This window comes from Mustela nigripes, chromosome 8 (assembly GCF_022355385.1).
Source record: "Mustela nigripes isolate SB6536 chromosome 8, MUSNIG.SB6536, whole genome shotgun sequence".
NCBI classification, from domain to species: domain Eukaryota; kingdom Metazoa; phylum Chordata; class Mammalia; order Carnivora; family Mustelidae; genus Mustela; species Mustela nigripes.
In genome coordinates, this window is record NC_081564.1 from 58204743 (window position 1) to 58221155 (window position 16413).

Below are 16413 nucleotides of genomic sequence, written 5' to 3' on the forward strand. Positions count from 1 at the left end.
AACTTTGTGAAATTATCCTTCAAAAATAAAAGAGAAATACACTTTCTCAGACAAAAGAATTGACAGAATTTGTTGCCAGTGTACCTTCCTCACAAGAAATGTGGAACAATCTTTAGAAGGAAGGAAAATTATAAAGGTTAGAAACAAGAATCTAAGGAAGAGCATGGGGAAAAAAGAGGAAGTGAAAGTTAAGGAAAAACTTATTTTTCTTATTCTTAATTGATCTATCTCATAATAGTTCAAAATAATAAGGCCAACAGTATCTTAGATCTTATGGTTATGTAAGTGAAATGCATAACAGCAATGATACAGGGGATATGAGGGAGAAATTAGGATAATTTTTTAGTAATTTTGTTATAATAAGGTATTTATACTACCTGTGAAATAGTATAGTATTATTTGAAAGTGAATTTGGATTAGCTGTAAGTGTATATGGTAAACTCTAGAGAAACAACTAAGAAATGTTTAAAAAGAAGGGCAAATGATACGCTAAGAATGGATAGAAAAAGGAATCATAAAAAATGTTCAGCTAAATCCACAAAAGGCAGGAAAGGGAAGGAAAAAACAGTACTAAATAGCCAGGACAACAAATAGAAAACAATAACCAATATTGTAGATACTAACCCAACTATATCAATTTGAACATCAGTGATCTAAATACACTCATAAAAAGGCTAAGATTGTTAGAATGGATCAAAAATAAAACATACCTTAACAAATTTTTTAAAATTTGTTTTGTTTTTCTTTATTTTAATTTTTTGTTTTTTTATTTTTTTATAAACATTAAATGTATTTTTATCCCCAGGGGTACAGGTCTGTGAATCGCCAGGTTTACACACTTCACAGCACTCACCATAGCACATAACCTCCCCAATGTCCATAACCCCACCTGCCTCTCCCGACCCCCCTCCGCCTGGCAACCCTCAGTTTGTTTTGTGAGATTAAGAGTCACTTATGGTTTGTCTCCCTCCTGATCCCATCTTGTTTCATTTATTCTTTTCCTACCTCCCAAACCCCCTATGTTGCATCTGCACTTCCTCATATCAGGAAGAACATAATGAAAGTTGTCTTTCTCTGATTGACTTATTTCACTAAGCATGATACCCTCTAGTTCCATCCACGTCATCACAAATGGCAAGGTTTCATTTCTTTTGATGGCTGCATAGTATTCCATTGTGTATATATATCACATCTTCTTTATCCATTCATCTGTTGATGGACATCTAGGTTCTTTCCATAGTTTGGCTATTATAGACATTGCTGCTCTAAACATTTGGGTGTATGTGCCCCTTCGGATCACTACATTTGTATCTTTAGGGTAAATACCCAGTAGTGCGATTGCTAGGTCATAGCATAACTTCACAAATTTTAAAAGAATAGAAATCAAACAATATCTGTTCTCAGACTTCAATAGGATTAAGCTAAAATCGAGTAACAGAGAGATAAATGGAAAACTGCCCAATACAGGGAGACTAAAAACACACAACAATAATAACACAAATAAGCCAGTTAAAAAAAATGTCCAAATATCTTAACAAACACCTGACCGAAGAAGATTTACAGATGACAAAGATACATGTGCACTAGTGCCGCACATTATGTGTCATCAGGAAAATGAAAATTAAACAATGCAATAACACTGCACATCTAATAGAATGATCAATATCTGGAACATTGATAACACCAAATGTGAGTATTTGCGGGTAGGAATGCAGAAAGGTACAGCCACTTTGAAAGATGATGTGACATTTTGTTATAAAACTAAACATATACCTATTATACAAGCTAGTACCTGCACTCCTTGGTAATTACACAAGGGAGTTGAAAATTTGTATCTACAGAAAAACCTGCACATGGATGTTTATCACAGCTTTATTCATAATTGCCAAACTTGGAAGCAACCAAGATGTTTTTCAATAGACTAGTGGAAAAATAAGCTATGGTACATCCAGAGAAGGAAATATTATTCAGTACTAAAAAGAAATGAGCTGTTGAACCATGAAAAGACATGAGGAACTTTAAGTGATTGTTACTAAGTGAAAAAAGCCAATCTGAAAATGTTACATACTATATTATTCAACTATTTGATATTCTGGAAAATGCAAACTTTGGAGACAGTAAAAAGGTAATTGGTTACCAATGTTTGCCAGTTGGGTAGTGATGGACACATAGAACATGGAGGACTTTTAGAGCTTGAAAATACTCTGTATGGAAGTATAATGCTGGTGCTTGTCATACATTTGTCCATACCCATAGAATGTACGACACTGAGAGTGAACCATAATGTAAACTATGGACTTTGGGTGACTGCGATGTGTCAATGCAGGTTCGTCATTTGTAATAAAGATAGCACTCTGGTGGGGAATGTTGATAATGAGGAAGTTTTACATGTGTGAGGCTGGGGATATATAGAAAATGTCTATCTTCTGTTCGGTTTTCCTATGAACCTGAAAGTGTTCTTTATAACTGTCTTATTAAAAATTTCAGCAATTGGGGCACCTGGGTGGCTCAGTGGGTTAAAGGCTCTGCCTTCGTCTCGGGTCATGATCTCAGGGTCCTGGGATCGAGTCCCGCATCGGGCTCTCTGCTCTGCGGGGAGCCTGCTTCCTTTTCTCCCTCTGCCTGCCTCTCTGCCTACTTGTGATCTTTCTCTGTCAAATAATTAAATAAAATCTTTAAAAAAAAATTTCAGCAATTTATGTGGAATGAAGATAAGTTTGCTTTTAAAACCATAGACAAGGTTGAACAACTATCTTGGCTACAACACAAGGTTTTAATTGATTGTCAAAATACCAAGTTATTCTAGGCCTACATAGATTTGGTCTGTGGTTGAAAAATACCCTTGGATATCACAGGAAACCTGGAAGAACTTTTCAGAAAATTTTCAGATATTAATTATATAGCATTTCAAATTAGAAAGCTCTTTTAATGTTATAAGGTGTTGCATTTTGAAATTCAGCAATTCTTCCTGAAGCATCTAGTTTGGATCACTGTTTGAAAAATAAACACGAATTGTTCCAGAATGGAAAATGTGCTTTAAAAGAGATCAGGCAGAGGGGTGCCTGGGTGGCTCAGTGGGTTAAAGCCTCTGCCTTCAGCTCGGGTCATGATCCCAGCATCCTGGGATTGAGCCCCACATCAGGCTCTCCACTCAGCGGGGAGCCTGCTTTCCCCATCCCGCCACTCTGCCTGCCTCTCTGCCTGCTTGTGATCTCTGTCTGCCAAATAAATAAATAAAATCTTAAAAAAAAAAAAAAAGAGATCAGCAGAGTTTTTACTAATCACCAGGTACTGTTTAGTGCAGTGTAAGGTGAGCCTTCATATAAACCTGTTTCGTATTCCAGCAGAATATATCACAGAAGGAGCAGGTATGGTGTAAATGTCTGGCCTGTGCTTTGGTATAAATAAGATCATTAGAGCTGTAAGAAAGGAAATCGCTTCCTTATAAATTGTGTAGTGTCATTTTCTTCTATCATAATATTCAGAGACTGTTGTTTCATGCTAGATGGATCTACTTTGAATGAAACATTTTAATGTAAGCTACAATCATACTTGCTTCTTCAAGACCTAACTCCCTAGAATTTTTTTTTTTTTAACTGTGGATCTCTTTACAGCTGTGTGCTCTTCTTTATTCATCAGAAGGTGAATCGGTGCAAGGAAAATGAAGTTATCTCGAAAAGAGCTCAACACTAGTCCAAAGAACTTTGAATTAACACTTTAAATAAAGGTTTCCTAGGATCACCAAAAGTTTAGGCTGCCCAGGTCGTTGGGTAGACAGCTCCCTGTGCAATTGGATTTCTGTTGTAACAAAAAATGTCCCAGTTAGAAACAAAATATCTAAAATTCCTACCATTAATTCTCTGATTGAGTGGCTAAGGCACTGTATTACTTAAAAAGGACGTCAACTTATTTCATGTATTACAGAAATTAGTTTCTCTGTTTTCAGGCAGAGTAAAAGGTGCAAGAATGTGAAAGGGTCTGAGAAGGCATTCAGGAAGATACCAATAGGTGAATGAAATTCTATGGGAAATGGATAGAGAGGGCACTGACAACTCAGACTGTGTGAGAGCATTTGAGTTACAAAACAAATTTTCAGCCCATATCTGGCTCTAAAAGGCAAATGAAAATGATTGAATGGAATGTGATCATATTTCGTTGCATTTAGACATAATAGTTATTAAAAAGAAATAACAACCTTGCTTTATGACTACAGCAATTTATGATCTACCGCCCTTTCTCTCAAGGAATTTAAAACTTAGCTGAATTCAAAAGCATACACAGAGTTAAAAACTAATGAACAAATTAAAGAGAATGTTATTTGCACATGTCACTCCATAACTAATGACAAATGAAGAGTACAGAATACATGGGCTCTAACTTCATTATTTGGTGGCAAAGGTCAGGGCAGTCTTCAGGGAAGTGGCATTCCTTTTGGCTCCTCTTAGAAAGTCAGCAACTGTAGCAGCTAAAAATAAAAGAAGAATAAACAGAAGAAATGTATTTTAAATTAATATTCAAATGATTTTGAAATATTCAAGTTGAGCTACTGTGAGCATCAGTAATTACACCAAAAAATGAGTAAATGTTATAATTATAACTGCAGTAAAAATTACCCAGCAGTTTCAAGGAGAAGCTCTGCACAGCATATTGATCAGTAGTTATAGGGCTTTTCTTAAGGGTGAAAGCAACCTGAAGATAACTTAAATTCAGTTTGTTCACATAGTGGATGTTCCAGTGGCTGAGCCACCAGACCATACAAGTAGCTAGCTTCACAAATTCTGGCCCCTACTGTTTACATCAAATGTAATAATCTTTTATTAATACATTTCCTGGATTATACCATGGGGAGAAAAACTGCTCTCCATTTCTAATGATTTTCTTTCATATACCCTTAGATTTCATTATTGGCCCTGTTTTCTTCTTCTACATACTTCCTCCAACCAAACCAGTCAACTCCCTATAGCCTCCTCACATTCTATGCCTCTGTGACTGCTTTCCTGATAACCACGTACATGATCAACCCACTGTCTTCTGAAAAGCTACCACCGTGTGTAAATACAACTTCATTCTCTGTTTTACACCTTCTTCTCAGCTAATTTGTTGAATTCTCTTTTACCTCCCCAGCTCTGATTTTATGTTCTTTGGAAAAACTGTTTCTAAAGTATGTTTGAAGTCCCACCATACTGTAATGTGTGTGAAGTTGAATATATATTTATTGAGTGAATAAATGGGGAAATGAATAATTGAATTATTGAGTCTTAGAACAGCAGAAGACTCAGATTCTTGGAAATTAAGATGTCTTAATAATAAACATTGAAGGATTGGGAAAACTTGCTTTTTATATTTTACAATTGTTAACCTGATTTAATGTGGCATACTATAAATTCACTTATTTTTGCTGGAATTTTAATGGAACTTATAATCAAGTGGAAGGAGAGAAAAAATAAACAACACCCAAAAAACTAGATGATTTATCATTATTTTTGTTACATAATTATACATGTTAGATTTACCAGTTTATTGGTGATTCTAAATCATACAGTAAGATCTCAAATATGAATCTTTTCCCCAACCACTGGTTTCAATGCTGCTCTGCTAAATTTCTCTTTCCTTCCCTATAATGACATTTGGGGCAGAAACCACAACTTTCTAGTTGATCTAGCTATAAAAACTCAAGCGATTTAAAAACTTTAATCTATGTTTTTAAGTTTTATTTAAATTTCAGTTAAGATACAGTGTAATATTAATTTCAGGTGTACAGTATCGTGATTCAGCACTTCTGTACATCACCCAGTGCTCACTACAAGTGCCCTTAATTGCCATCCCCTATTTCACCTGTTCCCTGACCCACGTCCCCTGTGGTAACCAGAAGTTTGTCCTTTGTAGTTAAGTTTCATGGTTTGCTTCTCTCTCTCCTTCCTCTCTCTCTCTCTTTTTCCCTTTGCTTTTTGTTTTGTTTCTTGAATTCCACATATGAGTGAAATCATATGGTATTTATTTTTCTCTGACTGACATTTTACTTAGTATAATACACTGTAGCTCCATCCATTTCATTGCAAATGGCAAGATTTCATTCTTTTGTATGGCTAGGTAGAATTCCATTAGCTAGATACTTAGATATAGATATAGGTTTGATATAGATATAGATACAGATATCTCCCATAACTTCTTTATCCATTTATCAATTGATGGACATTTGGGCAGTTTCCATAATTTGGCAATTATAAATAATGCTGCTGTAAACATCAGGGTGAATGTATCCCTTTGAATTTGTATTTTTGTATTCCTAGTAGTGTAACTGCCAGATCAAAGGGTAGTTCTGTTTTTAACTTTTTGAGGAACCTCCACACTGTTTTCCAAAATGGCTGTACCACTTTACATTCCCACCAACAGTATAAGAGAGTTCCCTTTTCTCCACATCCTTGCCAACACCTGTTTTTCTTGTGTTATTGATTTTAGCCATTCGGACAGGTATGAGGTTATATCTTACTATAGTTTGATTTTCATTTCCATGATGATGAGTGATAAGCATCTTTTCATATCTCTGTTGACTCTGCAGGTCTTCTTTGGAGAAATGTCTCTTCATATCTTCTGCCCATTTTTAATTGGATTATTTGGGTTTTGGCTGTTGAGTTTTATAAGTTCTTTATGTATTTTAGATACTAACCCTTGGTCAGATATGACATTTGCAAGTATCTTCTCCCATCCCATAGGTTGCCTTTTAGTTTTGTTGATTGTTTCCATCGCTGTGCAAAAGGTTTTTTTTTTTTTTTCTTTCTTTCTTTTCTTTCTTTCTTTTTAATGTAGTCCCAATAGTTTATTATTTTTTAAATTCTGTTTCACTTGCCTCAGGAGACCTGTCTGGAAAAATTTCTACAGCCAATGTGAAAGCAGTTAACTAACTGCCCGTGTTCTCTTTGTGAATTTTTTTTTTTTTAAGATTTATTTATTTATTTGAGAGAGAGAAGCAGAGAGAGAGAGCACAAGTGGGAGGGGTAGAGGGAGAGAATCCCAAGCAGACTGTGCTGAGTGCAGAGCCTCATGTGGGGCTGGATCTCACCATCTTGAGGTCATAACTTGAGCTGAAACCAGAAGTCTGGCGCTTAACTGACTGTGCCACCCAGATGTCACTCTTCTAGGTTTTTAATGTCTTCATGTCTAACATTTAGATCGTTAATCCATTTTGAATTTATTTTTATGTGTGGTGTAATAAAGTGGTTCAGTTTCATTCTGTTGTCTGTTGATGTCCAGTTTTCCCAAAACCATTTGTTGAAGAGACATGCTTTTTTCCATTGGGTAGTCTTTCCTGCTTTGTCGAAGATTAATTCACCATAAAATTATGGGCTCATTTCTAGATTTTTCTTTTTTTTCTTTCTTTTTTTTCTTTTTTTTTTTATATTTTATTTATTTATTTGACAGAGAGAGATCACAAGTAGGAAGAGAGGCAGGCAGAGAGAGAGAGGAGGAAGCAGGCTCCCTGCCAAGCAGAGAGCTTGATGTGGGTCTCGATCAGGACCCTGAGATCATGACCCGAGCAAAAGACAGAGGCTTAACCCACTGAGCCACCTGGGCGCCCTCATTTCTGGATTTTCTGTTCTGTTCTACTGATCTGTGTGTCTATTTTTGTGCCAGTACCATACCGTGTTGATCACTACAGCTTTGAAGTCTGGAATTGTGATACCTCCGGCTTTATTTTTCTTTGTCAAGAATGCTTTGGCTATTTGGGGCCTTTAATGGTTGCATATAAATTTTAAGATTTTGTGTTCTAGCTCTGTGAAAAATGCTGTTTGTATTTTGATAGGGATTGCATTAAATGTGTGAATTGCTTTGAGTAGTATAGATATTTAAACAGTTATTCCTACAGTCTGTGAACATGGAATGTCTTTCAATTTCTTTGCATTGTCTTCCATCTCTTTCATCAGTGTCTTACAGTTTTCAAAGTACAGCTCTTTCATCTCTTTGATTAGGCTTATTCCTAGGTAACTCATTGTTTTTAGTGCAATTGCAAATGGAAGAGATTCCTTAATTTCTCTTTCTGCTGGTTCCTTATTGGTGTGTAGAAATGCAAAACATTTCTGTATGTTAATTTTGTACCCTGTGACTACTAAATTCTAGCAATTCTAGCAGCTTTTTGGTAGAATCTTAGGTTCTCTGTGTATAGCATCATGTTGTCTGTGAATAGTGAAAGTTTTATTTCTTTCTTACCAATTTGGATACCTTTTATTTCTATTTGTTTTCTGGTTTCTGTGGCTGGCACTTAAAGTACTATGTTGAATAAAAGTGATGAAAATGGATATCCCTGTCTTCTTGCTACTGACCATAGAGGAAAAACTCTCAATGTTTCCTCATTTAGGATTATATTAGCTGTGGATTTTCATATATGGCCTATATATGTGCCCTCAAAGCCTACTTTTTTGAGGGTTTTTTAAAAATTTTTTTATTTTTTACAATCATATAATATATTTTTATCCCCCGGGTACTGGTCTGTGAATCGCCAGGTTTACACACTTCACAGCACTCACCATAGCACATACCCTCCCCAATGTCCATAACCCCACCCTTCTTCTCCCAACCCCCCTTCCCCAACAACCCTGTTGAGGGTTTTTATCATGAGTGGATGTTGTACTTTGTCAAATGCTTTTTCTGCATCTATTGAAATGATCATATGATTCTTACCCTTTCTTTTAAAAATGTAATGTGACACGCTGATTGATTTGCAAATATTGTACCACCATTGCAAAATAGGAATAGATCCCACTTCATCAAAACTTTAATCTTAAACTCAGTTTACATTCCATATGTTCCCCTCCCTCCAGTACAATCTTGAGCTGGGGATCTAGATTCAAAGAGTAGAGGAGACAAATGTATGGTATCGCTCTGATAGCCCTCAGCCTGTTCTGTTGCTGAGGTGGGGGTATGGCTCAATCCTGGATACCTTTTCAAGTATAACCTTGCCTTGGTGAAATTTTTCATTCTTGCAAAGAAGCCTGCTCACTCTCTTGGTTCTGCCATTTCTTTCCAGTTGTCTCCTCTGCTCATTTCGGTGCAGGGACAGCTCTCAACTCTGTTGCCTAGGCATACATTCACAAAGTAAACAAAATGGCCCCCATTTTGTAAGGCGGGTGCTTTGGAGTCTCCCTGGTATCTGAGAGGGAAAATGGTGAACCAGGTGAATTTTTTTACTCTTTAAACATGTCATTCTTCTTTAAGAGCAACCATCTCAGACTGCCTGGATCATGAAGTTGGTTAAACAGCTGACTCTTGATTTCAGCTCAGTTCATGATCCTGGGGTCAAGGGATCAGCCCCCTGTGGGGCTCTACACTCAGTGTTGAATCTGCTTAAGAGATTCTCTCTTCTTCTCTCTCTCTCTGCCACTTCCCTCTTGCACATGTTCTCTCTTTCTAAAATAAATAAATCTCAAAAAAAAAAAAAAAGAGCAACCATTTCCATGATTCTCATCCAAACTTGTCCTTTTTCTACTGTATCACTTTTCTCCAACTTTCAGGTCCAGTTTTATCTAGTCTTTGCGTATAGGTGTAGGGAGGAAAAAAATATTGCTATGTAAGTACGCATTCAGATATTTCTATCTTGTGCTTTACAGTTCATTTTAGCTAGATTGCCCTTTGTCTGCTTGACAGTCTTTTCTTCCGAGCTTTGGGCATTAGTCCTCAATGCACCAGGAAATGCCCAAATCATCATGTTTACTTTTCTTTCTCCATCTTCCTTCCCTGTGAAGTTAGCAAAGTTTAAATTTCTTTTCACTGTTGCCATTGCATGGCTATCACTATGGTGACAATGATCCAAGACAGAAAGACAGTATATGCAGACAAGAGATATAGAGTGATTCAAGACCATAACTGCATAAAATTAGCTAAAGGAGTATCAGCCATACCTCCCACCATCCCCTTAGACCCATGAAGGCATCACTGCAGATAGGCAGCCTAATTGGGAGTAAAATCCTGCTGGGTCTTTGGAGAAACATTCTATTTTTGGACACTTATAACTTCAGAGATGTTACCTGCCCAACAGCCTGCCCATGGTAGTTCCAAGTAACTGATAAAATCCTGAGTTTACCACAGTGAAGGTGAGTGTGTTGAAAATGCAATCCTAGCCAAATTGTCTGGTTTTCCATCCATACCACTGCTTCCTGGCTGCCTCTCCTATAGTCCTATGTACCTTTACCATTCGCTTGCAGTCAGACTCATGATTGGTTTGCCAAATACATTGCTCTTGGCACATGAAAAAAAACAATAATGAACTTTTCAATAGTGGCAATAGGCTGACGCTAAAGTGCAATTTTCAGAGCACAACTCTAACAGCTTCAGCCTGGAAAGGGATGACTTCTTTTGCTGTTTGTTAGAAGTAAAAACCAAACAAGGAGCAGGTTTGTTTCTCTTAAACTTGTGCCCTCTCTGGATCTTTTTGCAAGATCATAATCTAATATACATGGCATCGTGTCTACTAAAAAAGGGAGTAAAATGAAGTGAGCTACACATATATTAGTTACATGTCAGAATTATCCTAGGTAGAAAAACTGTTCTTTCATAAGTGCATGAGCAATTAAAGTAAAAGCATATGTGTTTGCCGGACTTTCACTAGTAACAATCTTATAGATGAGCACTGAATATTTTGCATTTTGGAAGTAATTAATTGAAGTACTAAGTAATTGAAGCAACTGAAGTCAAAATTGACATAAAACAGTGAGAAAACACAGTGAAATGTACAATTAATTTTCATGTACACTTGAAAAATATCTGAATGGATGAGCCCCAAAGAAACATTTGCACAGGGGTTTCAGTATCTAGTATACCTTGAAATTTTTATTTTATTAAAAAACATGTATATAAATTCTATGTAAGAGTCATACTTATTTTGAGGTGAGGATTTACAAATGTTAACTCATTTAATCTTTATATCAACCAAATGAATTTGTTATTATCATTACTAGCCCCACTTTACAAAATTGGTAACCAAGGCATTAAAAGGTAAATAATTCCCCACGTTCATACAGTGAGGGGAACATGCAAGCTGGACTTGAAGAGAGATAGTACAGCTCAGTAATGCAGGCTTTGACTTATACACAAAGCTACAAAGAGACCAGCCTCTCAGCACAGTCTGAGAGAGAGAGGCATTGCTGCCTACCACAGTGTGCGGTGAGTTTGTGGGCTCTGAAGCCAGACAGGCATGAGTTTAAAATCCTGGTTCAGACATACTGGCTGTGTGACCTTGGGCAAGTACCTGCAGTGCTCCTTATCTGTATGCCATTGTTTTTTTCCTGAAAATAAGCTTTATTTAAATAAGGGTTTAAATACATTATGTAATGTTAAAGCTGAAGGAAAAAAATAAAGCAAAACCCAGCCTGTTACGCAGCCATCAGAAAAGATGAATACCCAACTTTTGTATCAGCATGAATGGGACTGGAAGAGATTATGCTAAGTGAAATAAGTCAAGCAGAGAAAGTCAGTTTCACTTACTTGTGGTGCGTAAGGAATAACATGGGGGACGTTAGGAGAAGGAAAGGAAAAGTGAATTGGGGGAAATCGGAGGGGAAGACGAACCATGAGAGACTGTGGACTCTGAGAAACAAACTGAGGGTTTTGGAGGAGAGGGTGGTGGGAGGTTAGGTGAGCCCGGTGGTGGGTATTAAGAAGGGCACATATTGCATGGAGCATTGAGTGTGGTGCATAAACAATGAATCTTGGAACACTGAAAAAAAATAAAAATAAATAAATAAACAGTCTGTTGGGATGCCTGGGTGGCTCAGTGGGTTAAAGCCTTGACTTTGGCTCAGGTCATGATCCCGGGTCCTGGGATCAAGCCCCGCATCGGGCTTTCTGCTCAGCAGGGAGCCTGCTTCCCTCCTCCCCTCTGCCTGCCTTTCTGCCTACTTGTGATCTCTGTCAAATAAATAAATAAATAAATAAATAAATAATCTTTAAAAAAATAAATAAAAGTCTGTTACTTTACATGGCATTGGACAGCCATAACTAGTAAGTTGAAAGCTCTACAGATAGTTACATTCCTGATATAACGGTCTAAAATTTGTTCCCTTGTCAAAGTTTAATTCTCATAGAAGGCTGGCCTTACATTCTGTTGTTTGGACATTGATTAGCTAGGATATTTCTAGACCTTGGTAGCAAGCCAGATGTCCTATCACACCTCCTTAGAGGGAAGGTATTGCTCTAAGCTCTGCCTACCTGGTCAGATTGGAGACACCAGGGATCTTTCTTTAACCCTGTAGCAGCACAGCTGCTGTTGCTGTCTTACCCTATCCTGTCCTCTCAGCTTCCCTGTGGGTTGTTCAGGTGGTAACATTCTCTTAGGGCAGGGAACTCTCAAGAATGAGAGCCAAGGAGCTTCTAGCCATATATAGCTATCTGTGGTCTTGGGGCTCTGGACTTGACCAAAAGAAACATCACATTACTGCTTGGTTTCAGGCTGGACATTGCCTGAAATGCTTAACCTCTGTTTAAGTGAGGGACTTTAAAACTAGACAGCAAGAATCTTTTCAGTTTATTGCATGAAGGAGTTACACTAGTCCCAGTTAAAAGGAGACCCCAAATAGTTACGTTATAGAAGCTGTGAGATTTTTAAATTTGTTACAAAGGACAGAAGGGAAATTTTAGTCATTGCAAGGAAATCTTCACTTAGGCTTTAGTGAGCCAAAAGCACTAAAAACCAATGAAATTCCAGGTGGTCATCCTTAGCCAGTCCAGTCTCTATGAGGAACTGGCATATGTTCTTGCACTGTTCACCCTATATTGGAATTACTTCATATTCTGGATGTTCAATTATAGGACCATTGGCAGGCAAATTTCTTCTTCTTTCTTTTTTTTTTTTTATAAGATTTTATTTATTTATTTGAGTGGGAGTGAGCATGAGCAGGGGGAGGGGCAAAGGGAGAAGGAGAAGCAGAGTCCCTCCTGAGTAGACTCCCTTCTGAACAGAGAGCCTGATGCTGGACTCCATCTCAGGACCCTGGGATCACGACCCGAGATGAAGGCAGATTTTTTTTTAAGATTTTATTTATTTATTTGATAGACAGAGATTACAAGTAGTCAGAGAGGCAGACGGGATGAGAGGAGGAAGCAGGCTCCCCTCTGAGTAGAGAGCCTGATGCGGGGCTTGATCCCAGGACCCTGAGACCATGACTTGAGCTGAAGGCAGAGGCTTTAATTCACTGAGCCACCCAGGCACCCCAGCAAATTTCTCTTAAACATCTTCACTAGTTTCTTTTTATCATAAATATTGATAGAGGTAACCATCGATGGAGAGTAGTAAGGGTCTTCCCGCTGTTTCTTTGTTGAATTCTTACATGGCTGTAATCCTCAGTGCCAACGGGAAGCAGATCATCACCCTTACTTGCATTAGCCAAGGGCTGGAAAGAGAGGAGGTTCTGTATAGAAGGGCATACTCTACCATTCCTTTTCCTTGGTAGAAACAGCCTGCAGAAGACCAGGGCAGGGGTTGGTGGGGGCCAGTGGGTAACAGGGTGTCGGGAAGTGGAGGGGTGCAAAAGAGAGGCTGCTGAGTCCTTGGTCATGGCTCAGTGACTGGGCTGTATGCCATTTAATTCAGACGGTTGAGGAGAGGATATAAATACATAATACACATAAGACAAAGCACTTAGAAAGATACTTGGCACAGGAACAGCAATAAAATGGTTTATTTGTTACTATTTCTATTAGATAATAATAAGGAATATGGAATGTGGTGATCATCACCACTAATCCAGTCCAAACAATCATATCTGTTGTCTAGACTACTGCTCTTGACTTCTAGTCTGACTTCCCACCTTCAGCCCTACCTCTGGCCTAAAGTGTATCCTTTTTAAACTGCAAATTTAATTGTGTCTATGTAAGTTTAGATCATTCAGTGATTCTCAAGATTCCTATGTTAAAATACAGAAGCCTTGACAGGGCCTACACAATCTGGTACCTCCCTACATTTCAGCCCATTGCAATCATTCTCTTTCACAAACTTCGGGCTTATGGGTAAGCAAGACTAGTAACTGAACCCCCCAATTCAACAATCTCAGTACTGTTCATCAATTCCACTGGCAATTGTTGAATGCCTACTGAATCTGCAGATGCAAAAAGAGCACAAGGGGGAAAGATCCAAGGATCCTTTCCCATACATATCAACATTAATAGAAATTTACACAACATCCATTTGTATGACCCCATCTCTTCTTTGCTTTTCAAACAAACTTCCTGCCCATGTCTGCTTTATCATATCCTCCTCTTCCAACTGGCCCTCTTCTGGCTTAATTTTGACTTTTGCCTCAACTCCACCTCTAAAACTATTCCCACTCACATTTTAAATGACATCTGTGGCAGATTCTGATAGTTGTCCTTTTAATACCCATTTCTGTTTTCTTTTTTTTTACTAAGAGAGAAAGAATGTTTACAATAATAATGAGCCACCTTAATTTAAAAAACTATATTACCCACCTTCCTTGGTAGATTTGAAGCTGTAATTGACAGTCCACAGAGTATTTCTGGGAAAGATGTGTTTTGCTAATTAAAAAAAAAGAAAAAAGAAAGAAAAAAGTCCTACACTTTTCTTCTTGTTACTTGTTCCTACCTCCTTTCTACTTGCAGAGTAGATGTGAGACTGGAGATGCACCAGCCATGTTGTGATCATAATATGCCCATAAAGATGAAAAGCTCTTTGTGTAGAAAAGAAAAAATGAAAACACCTGGGACATTGATGAGGTTGTGAAGTCCCTGAGGACTCCTGAAACTTTCTCTTTCTGGACTTTGTTACATGAACAATAGTTTTCTGTCATATGCAGCCAAACATAGTCTGGACTGATACACAATCCCAATAACCAAGTTGACTAGCCAATGTTTTCTTTTGTATTTCTGCAGCATTTTAAGGCATTTATTGCTGCTGATTTTTTCCCCCACTTGAATTCATTTGTACATCTGATTTTTGTGTTACAACTCCTTCCTACTTCTTTCCTTCTACCTTCATGTGGCTTCTTCTTTAAGTCTCCACTCTGGGTTCCTCTTCTTCTGACCATCTATTGGAGGTTGACACTTCCCATTTTTTCTATAAGGTATCCCTTTACTTTTTATTCTCTGCAATTCTATCTGAAAGATGTCACCTACATCAAGACTTTTACTACAAAATGCATGCCCCCAGACTTACAAATCTTTGTGTTTCTGGTTCAGTGCTCTTTTCTCACCTCTGGATTTAAATAACAAATGACCTGCAGAACATTTATACCTGGGTATTCCATAGTAACTTCAAACCTAGGACTTCTGAGACTGATACTGAAATCTCAAGTTCTTGCCACAATTCTGGAAAGCATTACCTTCCTTTTTGTACCCTCATGATACCATGTGATTTTTATGGCTGCATTCACCAGATTTACAGTAACATTTTATTATAGCATTTACCAGATTTACAGTTTATGGCACACATAAGAGAATGAAAGTCAGCATGGCTTAAACAAAAGGAAATGTATTATCCCTCATAATAAGTAGCTAAAGGTTGGGAGCTCCAGTGTTCATTAATTCAGCAGGTCAGTAAAGGTATCAAGAACCCTGGTCATTTCAGTCTTTTCTTTTTCGCATCTTCATTGTGTCACCAGATGATTGACATGGGTTCAAACATCAAATACAAACATGTACAAATTAAGAATAGGACATCTTTTTCCATTTTAGACCAAAGAGGATGTTTTCATAGAAGATGCCAAGCAGACCCATCTCCATTATCCAAAATTATAAATTATGTCCTTTTTTAAACAAATCATTAGAAAGGAAGATGGGACCACTATGAATGGCTCAGTGAAACATATGGCTGAATAGAGCATGGGGGTGGTTAGCCAAACATAATTGGGTTTGAAGTTAGGCACTGCATTACTCAGGATTCTCCAGAGAAACAGAACAAATTAGATAGATAGATAGATAGATAGATAGATAGATATACATGCAAGGGGATACACATATACACACATATGTATACATGTGTACATGTACATATTATATATAATATGCAATATAAGTATACAGTACATACGATAGGATGAATATAGAAGGAATATATGAAGAGATTTATTGTAAAGAATTGATTCATGTGATTATAGAAGCTTGAGAAGTCCCAAGATCTGTAGTTGCCGAAAGGCAGACCCAGATGATCTAATGGTGTAGTTCCAGTCTGAATCCAAAGGCTTGAGAACCAGGAGAGCCAATGGTGAAAGTTTCAGCCTGAAGGCCTGGCATGTTTAAGACCTAAGAAGAGCCTTGAGTCCAAAGGCAGGAAAAGACTGATGCCTCAGTTCAATCCAGTCAGGCAGAAGGAGTTCCCTCTTACTCAGATTTTTTATTTGCTTCAGGTCTTCAGTGAATTTGGAGAGCCTACCCAAATTAATAAGGGCAATGTGCTTTACAGAGTCCTGTGAT

At 37.6% G+C, this 16413-nt stretch overlaps 1 pseudogene; it reads right to left on the bottom strand.

The window, feature by feature from the left end:
* Positions 1–12655: 12655 nt before the first annotated feature.
* Positions 12656–13544, bottom strand: LOC132023004 (eukaryotic translation initiation factor 1-like; annotated as a pseudogene).
* Positions 13545–16413: the final 2869 nt, after the last annotated feature.